The sequence below is a fragment of the Trachurus japonicus genome, chromosome 22 (genome assembly GCF_045865225.1).
Source record: "Trachurus japonicus isolate A0001 chromosome 22, Traja_1.0".
Classification (NCBI taxonomy): domain Eukaryota; kingdom Metazoa; phylum Chordata; class Actinopteri; order Carangiformes; family Carangidae; genus Trachurus; species Trachurus japonicus.
This window is the reverse complement of record NC_140928.1, coordinates 24,340,953-24,363,530: the sequence shown is the minus strand read 5'-3', so window position 1 is coordinate 24,363,530 and position 22,578 is coordinate 24,340,953. Positions and strand designations below refer to the sequence as shown.

The following is a 22,578-nucleotide window of genomic DNA, read 5'->3' as shown; positions in this document are numbered from 1 at the left end:
TGCATTACAAGAGCTGCAATTTTCTGATGACGGTAAAATAAATGAAGTGTTTTAGTGGCCATGCCCTCTGGTCTTTAAATCATCCTTTAGACATAATCATTTGGTTTTGTTTGGTACAAGACTGAATAAAAATCACTTCATCCTTTGTGGGGTTTTTTCCAGTTACAGTGAGATGCACAAATGACCAATCCAACAATTACCGTGGCTCACATCTGTCAAAAAAATACTGCAATATGATTTTTTTTGTTTGAAATTATTAAAAATTTAAAAACTCTACCCTTTCAAATTCCATATTTAACACTTTCCCTGTGTTTCATTTGAAGTCTCGATGAGAAGAACCAATAACAACCTCAGTGGAATTTTTACATCTCCTCTCTCAGCTTCTCTCAGGTCGGTGTCAGCCAATCAGAAGAGAGGAGGCTCTGAGCCTGTATCCAGAGTGATCCAATAAAAATGTAAAACACTCCAAATTCTGCTAAATTTGACAGTGGATAGCAGGTTGGGTTGGTGACTGCTTGGTTGTGACATCACAAAGTCACAGAAGTCCTGACCGCTTGTTTTAAAGCTCAGTTTCTGAATACAGGCTGTGTGCATTGCTCTGTGAACTGAGGCTTTGATAATTTCACAGTATTAATAAAGAAAATTAATAAAGCTGCTTTATAATGGACATCTACCTTTAGACAGTATGAAGCTTTAACATAAGCATACCTTTATTTATTAGACCTTTAGTTCAGGTCTTTGTGAAGCCCCTATGGCCTGAGCTGCAGGCTTCAGCCTCTTGCACATCTGGATTCAGCCAGTTTATCTTTTCCCTCCTGACAGCTCCTCTGAGGCTCGGTCAAAGAGTATAAGAAGTGCCTGTGAACTGCCATCTTCAGTTCTCCAGGGTTTAGGTCTCGACAGGCAAAGAGCTGACTCCAGTGCTGTCTTTTGTACAACATTTGTACACTATTTGTACTGTACAACCCCCTGCATGTGCTTGTCAACACAATGCACATCATGGTTTCACAAGCTCCACAGTTTGCTCTGAGCTTCTCAAATGACACACTCGAGGAACAGGTGCACATCATCCAGGCCGCTGTGTGTCCTGAGCATGTGTACTGTAACACACATTTCCTGAGCCTAAACAAATCTGGGTAATGTAACACTTGTGTAAAGAGTGATTTAAGCTTGTTACCAAACATGGGTGTTTTTCTTTACCTGCCTTTCCTTCACGTTTGAGTTTGACTAAAGATAAAACTTCTGAGGGCTCGGCGTGGTTTCATTTGCTTGCCATGCAAACACAAGAGCTCCAGCTGAGTGCAGCCGCCTTTTGACTGAAACCTGAATGTTGTGCCTCGCTGCATTTCTCTCAGCTTAGGAGGTGGAGGGGAGGGTACAGAGGCAGGCAAATATAATTAAGTGGCAATTAGCTTGACAGGCAAAGAGGGATTTTTCCCCGTTGACGTCTGTGGCGTCAGTCTCTCTCTTTGCTTTATGTCTCAACTTCACTGTCAGAGGGGAGGATTAATGGATAAATACATCAACCTTTCACAGAGATGGTGGTTATTACGCAGCATGCATCTTATCCACCGCAGCTCTTTTAACATCAGTGCCGGTGAAACAAAGAGTCGTTCATGTCTCACGGCGTGTGCACAAACCAGCAGGTGAGGAGCCTGGACACCTGAGCTCGCCTGCTGTATCAAAACCATTCAGAAACACACACACACACACACACACACATACATACACACAGCCAGATGACTGCATGGGGAATAAATACAATGGCAGCTATGGTAACCACTACACACCATGTAAATATTACACCAGCCAGTGGTCTGCCAGAGTCACCACCCACTGTACAAGAGTTCAGGACAGACGTTTACCGGCACAATAATGACTGAGATGTTTTCACCACCCCGGCTCTTTAAAGCAGTCATTTCTCTGCTCCTGGATCAGTTCAGAGTAGACCTGTCCAGGTGTACAGTAACCCACCCTGACCCTATACGCCTGCTGTGATAGGCTCTGGGACCCCCACATTCCTGCATGGATAAGCGGTGCAGCTAATGGATAGATGGATGAGTTTATTAACAGACAGACATTTTAACAAAGGTGCATGAATGGAGGAAGACAGGACCCACAGGCCTCAGTGTAAAGTTTTTTTTACGGTTATTTTCAAGCGACTGAGAGACAAAAAAAACAAACAAACAAAAGAGACAGTCTGTAACAACCTCACAAGACTAGACTCTGTAAAAAGTTAATGGATGTCTGCCAAATTCACAGCTCATATAAAAGTATAATCAGCACCTCGTGGTCGTTTCCAGTCAAGCTGCAGGAAGTGCGGTCAGAGTGAACTCTCTCCCTGAGTTACAGCACTGAATAATGACCACAAGTGTTTTTGCAGAACATTGAAGTTGATCTATAACTGTTTGGATAATATCAACCACTACAGACATTCAATTTAAATTCTGTCATAATTAGTTTGTCAATTTACAGCAAAAAATTATATTTGGTGAGGTCACAGTGTGATGGATGTAAAAATGGGAAATTTTCTCTGGTGTTGCCAATATGTTGCATTCACCAAAACCAGATATATTGACAAGATATTGACCTTTGACCCTTGTTAATGATTATGCCAAATTTGAAAGGTTTTCTTTTTTCAAGGCAGTTATGAGATATCATATTTATGACAGTGTATTGCAGTACTGTGCTGTGGCTTTGGTATAAAAAAACGTTAATCATGGAGGACCCAGAGATCCATCCTTCTCTGTATTTAAACACAATACTTTCTGTATTAAACGTCTCACAGCACAGGTTTTACCAGATGGGTGGGTATAATCTGAGTCAGTTTAGAGTCGTGACAAAATCTTTCATCGTAGGAGCCTGAATTCCATGTGAAAAGGTTTTTTTTATTTTTTTTATTTCTGCTTTCAGTGCTCTGTTTAAATATAATGACTGGCAGCAGGAGGACACTCTTTTCATAGCACAGTGTTAAGATGAGATGAGGGCGAGCAGCTCCGAGTTAGAGCCACAGAGACGACTTCTTCTTCTCCCTCTGATAAAAACGGCAGATGTTCTGGAACCACCTCCGCAAAAAAATCCCACATTCACTTTGAACGCAGAGGCAGGAGACGACAGACAAGACGCCGTGAGGATGATGTTCCCTGGGAGAGTCTAATGAGTCAGGGTTTGATGTGTGTCTGAGCCCTGGTGTTTGCTACCGAATATCACAATAAACTGAATATCACTGTGCTCACTTCATGTCTGACTGTAGCCTCAGTGCTATGAAAAAATGAAGAAAAAAACCTAAAGGAGGTCTCTTCTATTGAAATATTCATCTCACAGCTCTCACAGGGGCTTCCCTTCAGACTGCAGTGCAGCACCATCCAGATGTTACATAACTGAGTTCATAGAGAGGCTCCCCCTCCTCCCCCTCAGCTCTCGCTCCTACCTGTTTAATGTCACTGCTTCACGCCTACTGTGGTGTATATACCTACATATGTCACTCCTGTATATTTCAGATCTGTGTATGTCACTGTCACTCCTGTGTGTCTCTATCTCTCACCTGTACACCTCACATTTGTGTATCACCCTCACTATTTTAAAGAAACAGATTAAAGGGACAGTTCAACATTTTGGCAAATTGGCCCATTTCCATAATCCCTATAGTCATAGCAGTAGGTTCGTTACCTTTAATTGTCAGTGCGAGGTATTTTTAGAACGACCTACGTTACGGAGGCTAATGGGATTTATTGGTTTTCCTCATCAAACTCATCAAATACACAATCCAACAACTCCAAAACGCTTTTGTGGACAAGTTGTGACCTGCACATTCACCATGCTATGAGATAATAACAGAATGTTACGAGACAGAGTTGTTTTCAAGGTAAATTCATGTAAAACAGCTGATGCGCGTTCCCTTCAGGGGCAGTTTTTCGGCAAGCAGTCTCTGTATTTGCCTAGAAAACAACTCTGTCTCGTAACGTTCCGTTATTATCTCATAGCGTGGTGAATGTGCAGGTCACAACTTCTCCACCAGAGTGTTTTGGAGTTGTTGGATTGTGTATTTGATGAGTTTGATGAGGGAAACCAAGAAATCCCATTAGCCTCCATATCTTAGCTGAGCAGCTCGCGGCTCTGCTCCGCCGTTCAAAAAATAGCTTACACCGACAAATAAAGGTAACAAACCTACTGCTATGACTATAGGGATTATGGCAATGGGCCAATTTGCCAAAATGTTGAACTATCCCTTTAAGCATCCTCAAACTGAGATCATTCAACTCAAACTACCCAAACTGATGAAACTGTTGTTTAATTTACTTAAGTATAAACACTAACACAGTCATAGTCAATAATATCCTCTTGGAGACAGCAGCTGTCTATATACCAACTCTTTGATCAACAGTTGTCAGCAGTGTTCCTCTAGATGCGGAGCAGACGGAGCGACCGAGCAACATGTCGAGAACAGATGGTTGATGTGACAGAGCGTTATTACGTAATCAAACTCAGGAAGAAGAGCGAGAGCAAGCCAGGAGGCAGAAACAATGAGGCTGTGGCAGTGACTCTGGGGAGTTAATCAGTCACTTGCACTCACACACACAGTCCCCATGTCTCCCTCACTCATCAGTGTTCACCTATATACCCACCTTTCATAGTTTGATCAGGTTATTTTGTCTGTGACCAACAAGGTGCTTTGGAATGACTGGAAATAGTATTGTATATGAATCACTGATCACTGGCTCTATTCGATTCCTATTCATTTATCTATACTTATTTATTGAACCACTCTTTACAACACTGTATATTAATTATTAACCTGCTCAGGTCTAAATTATCTTTTCCTTTTTTGCTCTTTATGTAATAATTCTTGTATAACCAGAGGTAAGTTAATATTTTTCAGAACAAGCTGAACTATGAAAATGCTGTAGTGATGTGACATGAATGTAGCCTATAAGTAGCAATATGACCATCAAAATAAGAGTAGATAATAACATGGAAATTGAATCTCACAAAACTGTATTCAAATCACTGGTGTTTTACTGTCTCAGTGTCATTGTTAGCACAGTGATCACGACAGTTGTCACCTGACTAACACCATGGTCACCTGACATCCGTTAACTAATAAAGAAGTAGACAAAGTAACGAATGATTGGATGGAACTGAAAAACAAGACAGGAACCAATCAGGATCTGTGCAAAGTTACTGACAAAGTTGGAAAGGGTTAATCAGTCATGGGGAAAGAAAACCAAACACAGACGACAGAAACACAGACTGTGGAGGTTTTTTTTGCTCTGTGTTACTTTGGTGCTGGATAATGAGCAGGTATCACACTTCCAGAGTGCTGCAGTGATAATACACACTGGATCAACACTACCCTCCTGGATTACAGTGGTAACTGTGTTAAAGGAACAATCTTTTTCATTTCTTGCTTTTAGTTTCCATATCAGGTACAGATACTCAGAGTCTTGGCAGTAACAGGTCTGTGCAAGAATGATTTATTTTCTATGATTAAATCATAACAGAGTAAATCAGAGTTTCATTTTTATTAATAAATTGGCTTTTAATTATGCTCTGGCCGCTGTCTAATGGATTACAAAGAAAACATACTCGTTGACCCCTGTAATAACGCTATGTACAGTAAGTGCCCATTGCTGTTCCCTTTCACTGTAAGAAGAGTGGACCTATTAGTCAAACTGGACTCTGGAGCTTTCCTCCTCGCCTTGTGATACCTTAAACATCGATGTAGCAGCTTGTGTTTCTTGCACAGTGAGCTGTTTTTAGTCTGTGTCCTCTGGAGCTGGACCAGTGAGTATCAGTTATGTCTCAGAAAAGGTAGAATACCACAGCGTAATCACAACCTTCCTTCATCCGAATCATCTCTTTACCACTGCACAACAGAAACATGATCCGTCCCTGTAATCCACTCGGCACGTTCGGGGGGGAGGTGCATGCTTCTCATTCTGTCACTGTCCCTTGACTGCACGCTGCATTCTCAGCACACTTTCACCACTGTCATGTTCTCTTCAGTCACCATTTAAAAAGCATTAGCGAGGCAAAGTGATGTCTGCAGTGTCCTGGAGCAGGATGATAAATGATTCAATTAAAATTCTTCAAACCAAGTGTTCATTCGCTTACATGTTATTACCTTGACCAAATGTCTGATGATAGCCTATCTGCACAACGAATGGTTTAACATGAGGTAAATGCTACAGTTATGGCAGAGTGACACATTAGGTTTGATGAGACAGTAATGTAATACTGATAAGATCATCCCCTACAGAAACACTATCATACTTTCTAATGCTTTACTTTAGCTACAAGGTATTTAAGGATGTTGCCATTGCAGTAGTCAATGCCCCATGAGGCCAAGTCATTTTCTAGCTACACAAAGCAGGTACACAGCTGAGTGATTTGGCACCAAGCACTATAGCAAAAAATGAAACCAACATCATCAACATTTGAGTTGCAAAAACTGCAGTTCAATTAATGGCCAAACTAGAGAAATCACAATTGAAGTGTCTTCCTTCATGATGACTGTACAGGGGTGAGTTCTTATGTAACTCACCTGTACATCTTATTAAGGCTTACAGTTATACATAATTGATGGTAGGTGGGGCCACTTAAGAGTGGCAGGTGGGTGCTGTCACATTTAGTTAGCCACTCGGTGACCAAGCACCAGCTGTGTGCAGTGTCACCTCAGTTCATTCGAGTCACTGAACACCGACTCCACATGTTTTTGCCTCCTGAAGGTTTTTCTTCGACAAATACCACAAATTTGACTCGTGCAAAACATAAAGAAAGGCGTGATTCTAGTCGTACTTGACGTTAGCACTAATTAGCAGATAGCAATATTTGTGCTCATCAAAAATTAGCTTGTTCACTAGTGAATTTGTCAGCAAATTAGTCTTGAAGTGTGCTAATGATGCTAATTAAAGAGAATGTATGCTGGCCACAGTTATTAAATCGGCATAAATCAGTCCCAACTCCACACACCACCGTCTTTGTCCATTTTTTTTAGGGTGGAGGATTTGTTGTAGCCTTATGATACAAAGACGGTGTCCTGCTCCGAGAGAATAAATGTTTAGCTCAAGTGTATCAGAGTAACAACCCTGGGAAGAGAGGATTTAAGGTTTAATCCTTCCTTATATTCATCAGCCATGAAACACTGCAGTTTCCACTATGGAAATGCCTAGTAACAAGTGATAGCTTAACATTAGCAAGCTAGGTTAATTAAATTCTATTTTCTGAGTGAAACACAATTTAAACTGGACGGTCGTCCAAATTGTTGTAAAGGGACAGATGGCAAAATGAGACTTCTGGCCCCACATGTGCCTGGGTCCCCGGCCTGCATCTGAACAGCTGGGAGATTTTCCAGAGCGCCAGAATTGGTCCAGATGTGGAGGCAGCAGCATCTGACAATCACTCTGTATATAAGCTAGATTTGGGCTGTGGACCGGGGGGGGTACAAAACAGGCCAATAGCCCAAATATGGGTTGGATTTATTCAAATCACTAATATAAAGGCGGGGAAAGAAAAACGTCTTTGTCGAATAATGTACAGTTGGATATTCTTTAGTCAGTGCGCCACAAGAGCTGACAGCACATCTCCTAGCAACACCAGCACTTAACTGTGACTCATCAGATGCCGTGGGAAACACCCACTCAGAAGCTGAAGGATTAGAAGCTGTTTGTGTCCAGTCAGTGTGTCCAAAAACTGTTTCATCCTCTTCAGTAAAATGGGAAAAACAAACACAAGCAAATCATCACACGTTACATTCCCTCATCAGAGATAAGACCTCTGGTGCAGACAGACGCCGAATCATCAGGTAGCTACTTAAGAAGAGAGGAAACTCTTTATCAGGATTTACTCATCTATAGTTGAAAGCAAATAAAAGAAAACTTGAGGAGTGATACAACCTTGATACGTTTCCCTGGAGCTTCTTCTACCTGACTCAAGACTCAGCAACAGACAACACAGCCATAGTGGCTTTTTGATCTTCAGATACAATCAAGGTGATTTCCTTTTGACAGGGCTCCTGTCTGAATTATTTCAGTGACTCAAATGGGAACAATACACTTTGTACCAAACGTCTTCCACATACCAGCACATTACAAACGAGTTCAGAGATAAACGCAACCCAGAGATGCTTCAGTTTTTTAACCAGAAATCAAAGCTAAATACATACATTCATAAAAAAACAGGCTTTCACTTAATTGTTTTCAACTTTTCTGTCTGCGAGGGGAAACATCAGGACATACAGGAGGCTGAATCACTGGTAAACTGAAAAGCCATCCCTGGTGGGTGGGTGTGTTTTTTTTTTTTTTCTTTTTTTGGAGTGCTGATACCTGCACAGTGAACACCCCCGAGGGCCACAGGGTCAACCTGAGAGCTCGTCTCTTAGAAACGCTGTGGCGAGGCACGCCGCTCTGTCATCGCTGCTGTTAACCCTTTGAAAGCAGCAGCTCTGCTTCAGCGTCTACATTAGTTCCAGACCATTTCTGCCGGTGTGCCTCGTAAAAAAAACCAAGCCTTCCACCAGACCAAACACAGACTGGAGACAAAGAGCGAGCCGACCCAGAATTACGTCACCTCGCCGTGGAGGTTTATCTCACAATATAACCAGTGACCTTTTAAAAAGAACAGAGGTATTTTTAGAGGGGGAATTGGGTTGTTTTTTTTTTTACAAGAGAAGCACTTTCCAGACCTTTTTCTTACTGATGCAGTGGGTTAACAGGTGAATGTTTAGCCAAGGGAGCGAGTCAGAGGAATTTCTGTTTGAATCCACTGAATCGAACAGAAAAAAAATCAGCGACTGAATGAGAAAGCTGCTCCGACCCTGACAAACCTGCTGCATCCTGACTCTTTGTCTTCGTCTCCTTCATATGAGCAAACATGAGTCTACAAAACTAAACACTTAAGTGGTGGCAGCACATTTTTATCTATCACTTCCACTGTTTGAAATGACAAATGGCGCCGAATGGTGAGTAACTCAATGACAGAAGGAAATTTAATTTATCTGTAATCAAATCTGTGCTCGGCCAAAGATTGAGTGTGACATTGGGTTCATTTTTAGAGTCACATTCTCCCAATTACACTTTAATACATATCATATGTACTCTATGATATAAATACACACACACACACACACTGAGCACATCATTGCATATGAATGAATGTTTCTTCTTCTCCTATTGGCTGACTGTTGCAGAAAACAGATTTCAGGCAAACACAAACCAAATCCTGCAAAGGTGGATGAAAGGTCCAGGTGTGCTGTAGGCTAGGTTTGGGCCGTGCACTTGGCATTTATTATTTAATTCATACTATTTAACCATGCACTGCACTGTTGGCCACCTGCTTTCCCTTTCTTACACCCTATTCATGGATACCTTGTGATGTCAGTGTCACACAAGATATCTATGAATAGCCAGCAGTCGCGGCGCCATCTTTAGGACCGACTTGCAACAGGCCGTCTATCTGTCGCTCTGATCAGGGGACACAGAGCAGAAGAACTATGCAGGATATTGTTTACCATGTTTAATTTTTGTGATGGTATTGTAGATAAATGACTTGAAACTTGTTACAGGGAGAGTGGAGGCTCCTTCCACATTGTGGCTGGAAACCAAACCTGCTGATCAGAGCCTCTGACCCACTGTCACAGCTCTCATCTCTGTGGCACCGCGACTCGAGTCTGCACCCCTAACGAGAACCGTAATCTCTTGTTTATGACAGATAAGACTACACAAATACATGCATCGTAACATGTAGCCTAATCCATCACTCTACTGATTGATTATCAAAGGCTTCGTTGAAAACAAATGCACACGACTGGGAGGAGGGTTAGCAAAACAGCGGAAAAGTGACCGGATTTCGGATTTTATCTACATTACGTCTTTAAATTAATTATTTCACTCGTTAGCCGTGTAATAAGCGGGATAATGTAGAGTTAGTCTGTTGTTATGGAGAAATAAACCCCTTCAGGATGTATGAAACCCTGTCATTTGTCAAGAACTGTCACTTCCATCCTGCGGTTTGCATGCTGGCATTTGAGGAAACTGTCAAATCGGACACAAATATGGCAGCGGTCTCATCGACGTGACATCACTAGTATCCATGAACATTGCACTGGTGTTTGCTTGTTGTTTGTTACACCCAAAAATATTCCTTTGAAAAATGACAAAGTGTGACCAATTTTAACCATTCAGTACCTGAAATGCACCAAGCGCGTTCCTCCACAAATCTGAGTGACAGTGGTTTATTTGTTTTGGTAACTGATGCTGTAACTCACCTCAGAAGATCAGAGATGATCCAACAGTCAAATTTCTAACCAATCAAATCACATGCAAAAATATATGCATGAATATTCCCTTCAAGCAGAAGTAAGCAATATTTTTGTGTTAATATAAGTCTTAAATAGTTATATCTTCCGACAGCAATCACTTACATAGAGTGTTTGGTCTGAAACACGGGTCTGTCAGTCACTCTGCTCTGCTTTAAGCCAAGGAGAAAACTTTTCTTGTATCCTACAAGTTTTATCCAATGAGGAGAGAGAACGGCATAAAGGGCTGTGTGTGCAGCCAAGGGATGCGCGTGAATGTGGTGACGTAGGGACAAGGACCAATAGATCCATGACGAGGGCGGGGGCTGCTAACTCCATCGGCTGACAAGAAGTTATGGTGCGTTCAAGGCAACCTGTAACTCGTGTTTTTCCGACTTGTGAAGTCGTACCAGTTCGATCTGGTACGAGTTCACGGGTCGGAAGTTACGAGTGGCCGTTATACAGTAGTGCACTTTCACAGGTAAAACAGGTGCAACAGGTCGGAAAAACAAGAGTTGCAGGTTGCCTGGAACGCTACAAAGTCGTGACTTGAAGCTGTAACTTACGGTTTCAAAAGCCTGCCTGGAACGCAGCATTAGCCCAAACGACCGGATCGCTTACTTCTGCTTTAATAATAATGCATGTATTTGTTAACAGTGTATTGATCTATAGAATTTTTCTTCTCTTATCTAGTATTCTCCTTTATTCCAACTATAATCAAAAGCTTGGACAGGACAGCCCAGAGTTAAGTGATCCAGATGTTGACCAGCTCAGTGCTGGATTTGCTTCATATTCAGGCTGCAGCTGTTGGGAGAATATAATTTGGACCTTCTCCAGCTCAGTGCAGCTCTCCTTGATCAAACATCACTTAGGTTGTGGAGTCTGTGTACGTTTGATATACATACACTGTCCCACCCTGTCACTCTCTGTATTCAGTTGTGACATAAATGAAAACCAGTCACTGAGGAAGCCACAAAGAGCTTCCAGTTGTTTGCTGAAGTTATGTAATCTGACAGATGTGCTCCCTGCTCTGCATCCTCTTAGAGGGAGGACACCTGCAGGACACTGACACGGCCTCTCTGTCCTTTGTCAACATCTTATCAACACAAGCTCACGTGCGTGTCATTCATCCATCCAGTCACTGCTCAGTCAGTCAGACAGAGGCACACTGAGCTAAAGATCTGTTGGAAGATCAGGTTTCTCTGACTTCAGAGCCGTCTCCTCCAGGTGGGTGACATCACTGATCTCTCATCACCTCCTCTACAGAAGCCAGGTGCTTACTCATCATCTGCTCTGCTGCTCATCACCAGGCCCATCAGCCCACACTTCAACACACCTACACTCAGAAACAGTGAAGTATCTCACACTGTCCCTGTTTCTGTTTCATCACTCGCTGTTTTTAAAATATCAAAAGGCCCCTCCAATGAGAAGTGAGTAGTGTCAGCCTTTAGTAAAAGTGGGGAAATAATCATCAGCACCATGACTGAGATTTTCCACCTCGAACTGCAGTGAACCAATGACAGACTCATAAACCCTGATTCAGACAGAGTTTCGTATGTCACAAACCTAAGGAACCAGTCCTGTCAATGAGTGGAGATGGGGGCGGGGCCAAATAAACCTGGGGGTTAGGTAACATAACATTACCCTCTGACCAAGACAATGGAGACTGTCATGAACTATCAGTCATTGTTCTGATAATCATTAATTACAGATATCATTTTTGGCACAACTCTAGACCTCCTTCTTATCCGTTGCTTACTCTTTTGCCTATTTCACCCTGGTACTCCAGATTAATGAATTAAAGCCTGTGGGAATGAGAGAGTGTCTCTGAGAAAGGATTATACTGTAGCCTTTAGTCATTACATGAAAGTTACATCTTCAAAGTTGCTTAATGAATTAAAAACCACTGGTATAAAATGAGTCCAGGAGCTGGATCCTCTGTTGTTTTGACCTCAGTTGTCTACTGACTGAGCTATAGAGATCAGCATCACAGACACAAACCCAGAGAGATACCGCAGCTGCTTTATCTACACAAATGAGGACAACATGCAAATCGTGAAAGTGAAAGGAAAACTGTGTTTTGCATGAAACCATCTGATTTTTTTCTCTGTGGAGGAAGAAATGACAGTGCACTTTTTAAGAGGTGGGGGTGGCAGCATATTTCAAAATGATGATGTAATGGGTTTGTTACCTAATCAGAATTCTAAATAGGTTGTTGTCATCAGCCAATTAGTTTATTATATCATCAGTGTAATTAAGCCAGAAACATTGTGGGCCACCAAAGAAGTGGAGGTAGAGGAGTCTGGGTACTGTAGCGGAATAATTAAATGTTTGAGAATAAAGGACAACAGGTGCATAACAGAGAGCTTTGGAAAAGTGTGTGGATGTAAACTCCAATTCACATCTTAAAGGGACTACGAGGACTTTTGGAAAGCAAAGTGTTTTCACACTACATTTCCCATGAAATGGTGAAATTCTTGGACTGGCGCAAGACGGACAAAAACTAAAGCATTTGCCGAGAATGTTTTCATTAATCAAGAACAAAAGTTGGAGGTTCAAAGACGATCAGATACCTTCGTAAACGTAAGGTAACCATAAACGTTGCCGACTAGCGGTCAGGCGGCGTTATTCCCACGACCCGCCGGGCAGCATCCGGGAAACTGAAACCAGGAAATGCCGGGAGAGTCGACCACTAAATAATAATAACAAAATAACTATAAAGACAAAACGATGTAGTGTGTGTAATGTAGATTCATCCACATTAATATGAGACTATTTTGTAACCAAAAGGCAAACTCCTCGGGGTCTCTTTAATGTTCATTTTTATATTTTTCCATCACACAAGCATCATGGTGCTGATTACCTGCGGCGTATCACTGATGGTGCTGCTGGTCACAGTGACTCACATCCTCTAACTTCAAGTCTGAGCTCTGAAACACTTTGAATTACAAGACGTAGGAGTGTTAGCGAGGCAGGTGGGAGCTCCTTTAATAATTAGGATGTTCTGTGAGCACAGACCGGGTACCAGAGGTCCCACAGCGCTGTATTCGAGAGCAATCTGGGAGCATGAGCAATGCTATTTAAATTTGCAGCACAATGCAGGTGTTCCGGTCGACTGTCATGCTGCCGCTGCTCCTCGCCAGAGATCGGCCCGGGGGCTGCGCACAGAAAAGCTGATTTGCAGTGAAACAAACATCTGAGACAGTTTATAAAAGCCCTGCTGCAAGAAGATTCACAAAGAATGAGGGGATGCACGGAAGAGAGGGGACCTTTGTTGCCCCCACCCCCCACCCCCACCCCGGGGTTGGAGGGGGGACAGTCCAGTGTGAGCTGTGTTCTCACTGCTGTTTGCAGACAGAGGAGAGTCAACAGAGCGCAGAGCTTTGTTTGGCCTGTGTGAACTCTTACTGACTCACTGGCTTATTGGGTTGTGGGAGAAGGAGGAGGGGGGGGGCTGGGGTCCTATGTCCTACATCTCCACTGAGCGAGACTGCACACGTACAGAGACCGTCTAAGAGAGCACACACACACACACACACGTGACTAGAGAGGCTCCGCAGGTATGATGGGTATGTCATGTATGTGTGCGCTATAAGAGGTGCAAATATGCAAATAACTATAATCACAGAGCAGGTTTTTTAAAGTTCAGAATCATTTAGGTGACAAGACAAAGAGAAGACTGAAAACACACACTTATTTGTGTGCAACACACAGACACACAAACACAAATGCTGCAGTCAACACCTCACCAGATTTTCTATCATTATGATATTATCAGAAACATAGCAACACATCTTGTGACAGTTTTTGCGACAAATAATATATCTAAATTAGTGTAAAGATGTTTTTGTGTTCACGTTGTGCAGATTTGTTACTTGTCAGGCAACATTTGTGTCGGTTGTTTATCCAGTTTAGGGTCATGGCAGCTGGAGCAATCCCTGCTGACATTAGGGCAGGGGCAGGATAAATCCCGGAGAGGTCACTGGTCCATCACAAAGCTGACAGTCAAACAAGCAAACAGAGTCATCTATTCACTGTTGTAGGTTGTTGAATGCCTGAAGTTTTTTTTTTAAACTGAAATTGACATTATTCTTCATTTTGTACACTGAGCAGCTTGTTTCATTGCTTTGTATTTTTCTTTGTACTTCAATAAAAAACTTGTAATAGTCGTAGTAAATTCTTTTTATATCCAAACCCAGGATCTAATTGGGTTAAACTGGAGGTTTTATAATGGGATAATTCTACTTTATTACTACTTGTTTTCCAGCTTTTCCCCATAAGAACATGCAAACTGCACACAGAGAGGTCCCAGCTGTATCACCATGCCACCCACTTGACATTGGCTGAGGGTGGGCGTCCACCCTGGACAGGTCTGATACATAAAGACAAATAACCATCCACTCTCAGTAATATTGTTATATCTGCTCGACTTCAGAAACTTTCTGGTCACCTTACTGAGCTAGAATTCATTTTACATTGATACAGTTGTCACATATGTATAATTCATCATTCATACTGCACATCAGTACAAAACCATGAAGTCCAGGAAACTCCTTGACCATCGCCAAGAGGAAATTGTGTCAAAGGTACAAAACCATTTCTTATGCTCTGAGTGTTCCCTGAAGAGCAGTGGCCTCGATTACTGTGAAACTGGGGTAGAAACACCAGGACTCCTGTAGAGTTGGTCGACAGAACAAAGTGGGTGACCAGGTAAGAAGGGTCTTTGGTCAGGGAGGAGAATGGTCAGAAATACAAAGACCTTGAAGAAAACCTACTTTACACACACTGAGAGGATCGGCCAGGAAGAATGCTGTCCCAATTCCAGGTGTTTGTAGCTTGTGAAGACTTGCGAAGACTTGAAACTGAAACTGCTGCCAGAAGAGTTTGTAGAAAGCACTGAAAGGCTAATTATGGCTTATTGAGATCGTATTGATTAGAAAAAAATAAGGTGTTTTTCCAAACCACATACTACAGTTGTTGTCACACTGCCAGCCACTGTAACAGACTGACAAATAAGTTGTCAGGACAGTTTACATTTAGAAAACTTCCCCATAACAGAGTGAACAGTACATTGACATAAACACACTGTGTGGCCAGGGGCAAAAACACATGACTCTGCCTTAAAGAGCAGGTTGATAATATCTGTTTCATATCACAGAGGGAGGAGGCAGGTGGACACTGTGGGCAGAAAAACACCTGAATGTGCGTTTTCAGTTACGTACGCCGTGTTCACCAGAGGCATCTGGAGGAAGAGGTCAAGGCCGGGACAGACAGAAATGAACACCTGACTACTTTCCACAGATTAGAGGAGCTTTGCCTCATATCAGAGCCAGAACCCTCTTTAAATAGTAACTTTGCGTCGGCAGCGTTTTCATCAAATGCACTAATGTTACTTCACTGCGAGAGGCTGCAGCTTGGTAACAACCACAACAGACGATCCTACACAGTTTCACATCTCTGCTGCTCTCAGGTCCTGTTCACTTTTATGAGGATTCATTTTCTGTCTTTTCTTCTTCTGATTCCACATCCTTGTGTATTTAATGTCTCCAATAAAGGCTGAATTTAAAGAAGCACACAGGAGTTAGTTTTTGCTATATTTTGCTATATTTCAGACTTTAAGGACTTTTTTTCCAGAAATACAGCATTAGGTTTAAATAAATCCAGATAGATATATGTTGCTAGGCTGTCCTTCTATTTATTTCATTCTATTTAAGATAAAGATGGTCATGCATCTCTGTAATATTAGACTAGTTAAACCCTGCATTGAGAGGGATGAAGCAGCAGCATCTCTGTGATCTGTCATCATTAAAGGTAGTTCCTTCTGTACGTTCAAATCTCTGCAGGTTGAACAGGTTTTTCATGAAGTTTGGGATTTTTATGTGCAAAGGTTTTATTGCACCAACTCTGTAATTACGATCCTCGGGCTATTGTTTTACTTCATGGCACAGGGCATCACACACAGGAACCCTGCAGCTATAGGAACCTTGGTGCATGTTCTTCACTCTGTAGATGAGCCAACATAGAGACGTGTTGTTACAGCATGAACAACAAGGCTCAGTGTTTGCACAGTCGTAGTTTCCTCCTCCACTTTCTTACCATCGTTATCAGGTCACTCTAACTCCAAACTGCTCCTCACAGCGGCTGGAGCTTCTCACTCTGCAACTGACCTGCTGCTTTTCTCAACGCAGAAGCAGAACCCAACACTGAACTACAGAATTCTGGTTGTTTTTTTGGCGGGGGGGGGGGGGTTTGTGAGGGGGGATGACCCATTCGGATACAGGGTCTTGCTTGCACCCCCAAAAAAAATCAATGCCCAATTTTAAAATGAACTTAAAGGAGACATATGATGCCACTTTTCCACCAATTTAAATAGTTCCCATGTGTCTTAAAGACATGTCTGTGATATGCTTTGGTTAAAATGCCCCAAGGATCAAACATCACAGCTCTTTTTATCCTCTCGAAACAGCCCTGTTCAGAATGACTGTTTTCAGTGCCTATCCCTTTAAACGCAAATCAGCCACTGCTCGCCCCACCCCTTCTACTGGTACCAGGTAGGGGTGGGGTTATGCAAATTCAAAAGCTAGTTACATCACTGGAAGACATCTAAGGGAACAGCTCGTAAAACCACATGGATTTCAACCTAAGGAGTCTGCACATTACAGATTTTTTTGTCAATTCTCGCATTTTGGGGGCCGGAAGGCAAGACAAACACCCAAATGTATGTTAAAGAGCCTTCAAAAAGTGATATTTCCATCATATGTCCCCTTTAATAGACAATTCAGTATAAGACAGCATTTATTTCATACAGTGGTCATACTGCTGGAGCTCACCTATGACAGGTCCAAGGCACTATTTGTGGCTCATTTTCTAAGGTTATGTAACCACTGTTCCTATGGTGACAAGTTTGACTGGTCGGCTGTGATCACATGATCAGGAGTTAGGCTGATGTTACAAACTGTTTCATCAGGTTGTAATCAGTTTTAAGCAGCAGGTGAAGGAACAGGTAGTTTGTGCTTTGAATTCATTTTATTACTTGTGAAGCTGTACTGGAGAAAAGTGTTGGAAACAGAATTGCAATTCTAATGTGTTTTTTACACACCTCTACAGCTCTGCCTGTTGTTTGTAGCCTAACGCAGACTTTCTGTTAGACCTCTGAAGTATAAAATCTTAAACTGACATAATTCGGATGATGTCATCTGCGTTGTTATCTGAAAATAAAACGTTATTCAACCCAATCAGAATCCAGTTTTATACTGTGATATAACAGCTATTTAAACAAGCCGTACCAGTGCTGGGATTGATCTCATACCAGTTATCTTAACTGCACTCAGAGAGAAACCTGCATAACAAAGAGGTGGGTGGCAGCATGTGGTTGTGTGGGTATGAGGGAGTGAGAGAGAGATAGAGAGAGAAAGAGAGAGAGAGAGAGAGAGAGAGCTGTGTGGGATGTGGGAATGTTCAGGGACTCTGTGCAGCAGAGGGAACCGCTCTCCCTCCTTCCTCGTCTCATCGTGTGTTATGTAACAGCCTCCAGGCCGTTGTTTCAAAGCTCTTCCAGCTTTCATGCGGAGAATCGCAGCCACTCATCAGATGGCTCCGACTCATTTGTGAGAAAAACGGACAAAAGACGCTGAACTTCGGATTTGCTTCAAGGAGGCTGGAAAAAGTCCAAGTTCACAGGAGAAGCTCTGGTTTTAGTCCGGTGAAGCTGAAAACCCTGACGCGGCTGACGTGCGCTTAAGAACATGCAACCTGCTCATTAGTGCACATAAGAGCAGGTTGTGGGGCTGAGGTGGGATGATTAGCACATTCTTTTTAGATGCATATCACCCTGCCTTTGTCCAGTCCAGTGCATCCTGTAGAAATACTTTCATGGGTCTACAGTTTCATTAAAGAATGCAGCGGCCCGTCTTGTCTTTGATCAGCACAAAAGAGCATGTCCCTCGGCTACTCGCTGACCTACACTGGCCACCCAAATCAGATGCAGTAATGCTGCCATGAGAGACTTCTGGGTCTGTTTGAGCTCCAGTGCTGTTCCTCCAGTGAAGGTGGTCTGCCATCACCATCACCATCACCCATCACAACCTGCACAAGGCAATCGCAGTCCAGACTGTTCTGCCCTGTGGCTCCTGGGTAGGAGAGGCTGAGGGGGCAGCAACTGAAGTAGGATAGCAGGCATCACTCTGCAGAGTAGGACTCCTACTTGTTGTATTTTAGTAGTTTTTTTTGTACAATGAAAAAACATGTGAAATGAAATTTTCAGATGTCTTACATGTTTTTGAAGCCAAAATTAAAACTGATAAATCACTGTTTTTCTTGAGAGACTCTCATTCACAAAAATGCATTTTTCTCAGCTTTCTAGAAAAAAAGTGGTCTTTTTGGTGCAACCAGGCTCTATTCAACTTAAGATATATCAAGAATGGAACAAGGTACAAACAAATGGTTTTTCCCCTAGTTAAATAGAGAGTCTCCTCTTTCCTTTGAGCTGTTTGGTGTTTTTAGAGTCATAGTACAAAATATTCTATGGGTCTTGAAATATTACTCAAAATGCCCCGAAACGCTGGCACATGGCACTGACCATTTTATAAAAGGGCTGGCACTCAATGAGTTAAGAATCTGTTGAAGTCTTCAGATAGCATCTCCTTTTCCAACATCTCTTGGTGCATGTCTTCCATGTCTAGTAATGAGCACTTTCTCCAAAGTCTCCTTCTGCACTGAAGAAGAAGAGTTGACGTCCCTCACTTGTACATTATATTTTGGATAAAGGCATCTTAGTAAATGTATAGGGCCTAAAACAAACTGGATGTGCGTGTGTGGCAGCTGTGGAACATCCTGATTTTCATTTTGACTAATGCGTTAACCGGTTGGAGCGGAAAAACTGGCTGCATGAGATACCTGCTGATGTCACAATGACATCATAGCAACATAAAACTGACACCTCTTATAATAACTGTCTCTGTCTAGACTGAATCTGAAAATGACACACATGAAAAAACATAATGTAACAACTTTAATAATTATGAGTCATTCTAATGTATTAATATTATTGATTTTGACAACACTGTCCTGTGAGAAACTCATGTGCCGAGAGAAAAAGAGTTATCTATGAAAATAATTGTTACAACAGAGAATTATCCCATTCAGTTTTTCCTCTCTATAACCTCCTCAGTTCAATCAAACCCTGGATTTGTACAGAAAAAGAGCAAACTAAATTACTACTGTGACTTTTACAACACCCAAAGATCTGATTGAAATTCCAACGGTCTATTGAACAAATGTCCGTGACACAAAGTTATGCAATTACCACCTAACACAATATAAAGATGAAGGTAATGTGAATTTCAGCTTTATAAAATGTTCAGGCATCAAACAACAGCCTCGCGGCTTACACTTTCTAAGCAGAAGGTTAAATTCTCTGTCTGTACAAACTGTCTCTCTACACCTTCTGATACATCATCAATGGTCCAGGACAGGACTGAGTGAGTTCTGCTGTCAGGGTGGAGGGAAAGAGAGGAGTTAGAGAGGAGGACAGTCTGAACGCTTAAGGCTTCATCCTACAGCAGCAGACAGAACATGAAGACAGAACCAGACACACAATGAAGACCAGCTGGATTGGACAGAAGATCCTGAGGTTCTCCATATTCAATTTCCACTATAGAAAATCAGTGAGTTCAGCTGCTGGATGAGATAAAGAGCTGCCCATGATTCCCTGTTTTAAAATCATTGCTCATTTGTTCTTTGCTTTAATCTCAGAAACAGTGAAAGTTTGTCATTAGCAGCTGTGACTCCAACACATTCTGACAGTCACAGTTGTGTTTTTGCAGCAGCAGTTACTCACAGTGTTGCTCATCATGTGTGTGATCTTTGAATTTGTCATAGGGTTTCTGAATAATGCAGCTTTACAGTAACAACTACTGAATAATCAAACACCAGTGCCACGGTTTTACACAATCCATTTAGAGTTGCGCAAGGTCCAAAAACAACAAATACTCCTGATGTTACTTCAGTGTGAAAAGTGCAAACTAATATTTTTCTTACTGAAACTGATGCTGGATTACTGATACTGAGGATGGCTGAGACATGAATGTGTCCTCTCTATGCTGTTAAACAGACTAGTCTTAGTGTTCTGTGCCAACATATTATATACAGTGATGCTCTGAATGCATAAGGATATGTCTATTCTTGCCTGTTACAGTCTGTGGGATGAATTGGGTTAGAGCTCAACAAAGCCCCCTTTCTCACCACACTCATTAAATCAATTACTTCCACTTTAAAGAGCAATTGTTGTTGGTCTGTCCCTCTAATCTTTGTAAAGCCCTGTTTGGCAACTGGCAATTCTTACAGTGTATTAGATGTTCCCACAGGTTCACCGCAGTTCAAAAAGCAGAGCAGAGAGTGCTGTCGATACGCAATAACACCAGACCAATTAAAAAGCATGGTACACTGGGACAATCTGCATTGTATCTTACAGTATATGTGATGTAATTACTGTGTCGTTGACCCGTATAAGTTAAGGGTTGTGTGCTTCGGCGTGCTCTGCAGTGTCTCTCATAATGTAGCTTTTGACTATACTACTTTATTTCTAAGGGAGTGGCCTGAGTCACAGCTCCTTCTGGTCAAAAGGTGTCAGCCGCAGAGGTTGGATCAGAGCGATTCCTGGGGGGTGTTCATTACAAGTAGCTTTACAGGCACTTAAAGGACAATTCCAGGCGAATTCAACTCGGGGGTGTATTTTCCTATCATTTTAGGTCTAAATGAATGAATCTGAAGATTTTCAGTTTAATCGCTCCTGTTTTGCGGTAGTTGCGTCTGTCCCCGCATCGCCACGGCAGCAATGAATGGGAGTGGATGTAAATTCCGCTGTTTAGGCTGTTTACAGCCCTCAAAGCCGCAATTTTTTTCCAGAGACAGCGTCAGATGGCTACTCAAACATGCACCGAGAAGTTTACTTACTTCAAGCAAGCCGACATGTTTGTAAAACTAGATCTAATTCAAAGTCTCCCGGAGTCTCGTGGGGCGGGGACAGACGCAACTACCGCAAAACAGGAGCGATTAAACTGAAAATCTTCAGATTCATTCTTTTAGACCTAAAATGATAGGAAAATACACCCCCGAGTTGAATTCGCCTGGAATTGTCCTTTAAGTTGAAACTGGTAGGAGTCTCCACCCAGAACCTGCTGAACAACACACCTCATCTGGGCTGGGAACATCTGGAGGAGCTGGAAAAAGATGCCTGGATTAGCCCAAGGAGATGGATGGATGGATGGATGGATGGATGGATGGATGGATGGATGGATGGATTTAAGATTGCAAGATTGTGCAGTTTATGTGATAAGAGCTGCAAATCTTTTCCAAAAGAGTTCATGCAGGCTTAAAGTCCACTGTGAACTCTACACATTTCAAAGTTCAGGGTATGTTATCACAGATTTGTGGTTCTTGATCTCGTATACCCCGCACCCCCACAACACCCCATGCTCAGATGAAGTAACTTGCTTCTCAGGGTTCATGCTGTCATGCTTGGCTCTTATTGGTGAAAACAAGAGGAAACGTGTCCAGGGGCTACAGGAGTTTGATATCTGAAACCATGTCACAACACTGAGCAGAATCCTGGAGTTAGTCCATGGAATTTAAAAAAGTTTAACCTGCTCTTAAAGTCACACAGGAATCAATTCAGTGGAGGAGAATCAGAACGACATCTACACCCACAGGAGCTGGACCTGGATGTTGGATCACCAACTGACTCGGTTCTCTCACACTTCCTGCTTTGATCCACTTGTAAGTACAAGCAAAAGGATCACCCCCAAATCAGCCTGGGATTTCTCAAGAGGAATTCTGGGAACTGAGGCTACACTTAGCTGTAGATAGCCAATACCTTTTTTGGAAGGTGCTATATAAATAAAGTTATTATAATACCGACATATAAACCAATGATGTTCAGTCAGATATCTGAGACTGATCACCTATCAGTGCCAATGATGCTGAAAAATTACTTTGGTTCCAATCATCATCTGAACAGAAGTAGCCTATTGCACAGTCAGCAAGGCCATTAAAGTTGTTTTCAAAGCACAGGATGACAATGATAGGCTACATAACAGAAGCAATTGAAAACCTGTAGACATAACACTGACTCATAGTGTTTGTGACAGAGGTGTTGAGGAGCATTAGAAATCCATGGATCATCAGCCCAGAATCAAAGAGAGGAGGCGAGAGACTGACAGAGAGCTGCAGGCTCTCTTCACCATCATGAGAAAACAAAGCAGCAGCAGCAGCAGCAGCTCCTCAGG

General features: G+C 42.3%; 1 protein-coding gene across 1 annotated transcript in view; it reads right to left on the bottom strand.

Annotated features, from left to right (window-relative positions):
- The window catches only part of clmna (calmin a), a 43,470-nt gene that overhangs the window by 20,227 nt on the left and 665 nt on the right, over nt 1-22,578 (bottom strand). The gene's annotated exons all lie outside the window — the stretch shown is intronic.